We start from the raw sequence: 2,699 nt of genomic DNA, 5'->3' as shown, positions 1-2,699 counted from the left end.
CGTCTGTCGATTTCCCTTCTTCCTTCGGCTATTAAAAATTTTTGCCCTGCGACTCCAATTAAAAAAGGAAGATTTTATCACAAAAAGGAAAATAATAAAATAGGGGCAGAAAAAAATAGCGAAAAAAATTAGAAAAAAGAAAGAAAAAAGAAAAAAATAGTGTGAAAAAAATAAGCAAAGGAAAAATTAAGAAAAAGGAAAAGAAAAAAGAAAAAAAGAGAGAAAAAAAGAAAAGAAAAAACTGATCTCTTAAATACTATAATATAAAAAAGCGTTAAAAGTAAATAATTATTTTGGTAAAAAGTGACAAAAATCGAGCCTAGGAAGAAACAAAAGAGCAAACGGGAGAGACAGACGGTTCATAACATAGAAAAAATTAAATAATTAAATAATATAATATAATAATAATAATAATAATAATAATATAATAATAATAATATAATAATATTAATAATAATAATAATAAAATAATAAAAAATAATCTACTAAATTAACTCAAAATATTCTGGAGATTATTTTCATTTTTCATAAATTGCGAAATTATTTTTTTTTTTTCAAGAAATCGTCTGAGAAAATGTTTTGTGAAACATTTAACCCGTTATGGAAGTGTGACAATGGCGTATGGTAATAATAGAAAGTAATAATGTAATAGCGTAACAGTACACCTAGAGTAGTAGTAATGGTTACAATATAAATGAGGAAACGGATGATTGGACTGACTTGATTTTTTTTCTATATACCGACAAGAGGTGACTTCGTATTTAAATATGATCAAAAAACAAACAAAAAAAAAAGATAAGAACGCACCCTCATCGTAAAAAAATTTTAGCGCTTTTGCAAAACACCATGCTAACGGGATATCATAAATAGAGTATGCTGCGCTTTTTCAAACCCGACGCGTATGCGAACATAATAATAGTGTCGTAATAATAATAATAATAATAATATTAATAAATAATATTAATAATAATATAATATTGACATTATTATTAATATTAGTAATAATATCAATATTAATATTAATAATATAATAATAATATTAATAGTATAATAATATAATAATTATAATAATAATAATAATATAATAATTATAATAATAATAATATAATAATAATAATAATAATAATATAATAATATAATAATTGTTAATCGTGAAAATAATATTAATAAACTAAATCTATAACATTTTGAATCATGTATATAATTTAAACGAAAACATTTTCTTCTTCGTATCGTAAGAAAAGAGTATATGTACAGAATGTATTCGATTTTCGAAAACCACGTCACTTAGGCACTTTAGTTTACTTGAATTATTATTCCCGTGTGACGCTCCACGAAGAGATTTTGCACCATTTTATTGCCGATTTATTAAAAAAAAAAGAATTTTTCATTTTTTTATTTCAATTGAAATTTTGAAATTTATTGTATTTTTTTTAAAATTCAATTTATTGAATTTATTCCATTGCATTTGATGAATTTTATCAATTCAATTCATTTTATAGAATTTATTCAATTTAATTTATCGAATTTATTCAATTCAATTCATAAAATGTATTCAATTGAATTTATAGGAATTTTTTTTAATGCAATGTTTTTACAATTCAATTTACTGAATATATTCAATTTATTGAAATTATTTAATTGAATTCATTAAATTAAAATCAATTTAATTTATTGAATTTTATCAATTCAATTTAATTTATTTAATTTATTGAATTTATTCAATTCAATTGAATTGATAAATTTTATTCAATTGAATTCATTAAATTTATTCAATCGAATTTATTGAATTTTTTTAAAATACAGTATTATTTTAACTCAATTTACTGAATATATTCAATTTATCGAATTTATTCAATTGAATTTTTTTTCAAAACCATTTTTTTGAATTTTAAATTTAGAAATAAATTTAAAATATAAACCACAATTTTCATCACATTCGAAATCAAGTCTGGATATTACAAAAATTTCATTTTTGCAAAATATCCCAAATTATTCTTAAATATTTTTTAAAAAAAAAACCAAATTTCAAACTCTTATTCAAAAAAACAATCTGTTTTTCATCAAATTTTTATAAAAGGGTTTAAAAAAAATTTATGTTTGAAATAACGATTTTTTTTTTTTTGAAAATATGTCGAGTGTTTAAAAAAAAGAATCAAATTTTTAGAAAATTCGGGTTTTTTTCCAAACGAAACATATTTTTTTCGAATTGAAATCGGAATTTTCGAAATGATTCGAATTGTGTAGTTTTGTTAGTTTTGCATTTTGTATTTAGCGATTGAGTGATTTTTTCAATCGAAATTTCAATGGTAATTTCAATAGTCAATTGAAATTTAAAAAAGGCAATCGAATTTCAAAAAAGAAATTAAAAAAGCCAATTGTCAAATTAAAAACTTGAAAATGGCAATTAAATGGGTGAAAAAATTCTCCATTGAAAGTCGCACGGGTTTATATACCATGCTCTCCTATCTCGTTAGAAATAGAATATTCTTCAATTAAAGTAAATATTTCTATTGCAATAGTTACATATCACATTTTTTTTTTATGGGAAAGAACATGTTACCACGAATATTTAATGACCTCCCCTTCGCACTCTATGGCGTTTTACGTGTCGAGAATGCGCGACATGGCTTGGTTCACTCCCGCAATTAAAAAGCGAAAAAAAAAACTCCACCGTTAAACTTTGGAGTTATTTTTCA

Source organism: Leptopilina heterotoma, unplaced genomic scaffold (assembly GCF_015476425.1).
Source record: "Leptopilina heterotoma isolate Lh14 unplaced genomic scaffold, ASM1547642v1 Lhet_51, whole genome shotgun sequence".
Taxonomy (NCBI): domain Eukaryota; kingdom Metazoa; phylum Arthropoda; class Insecta; order Hymenoptera; family Figitidae; genus Leptopilina; species Leptopilina heterotoma.
This window is presented reverse-complemented; position numbering follows the sequence as displayed.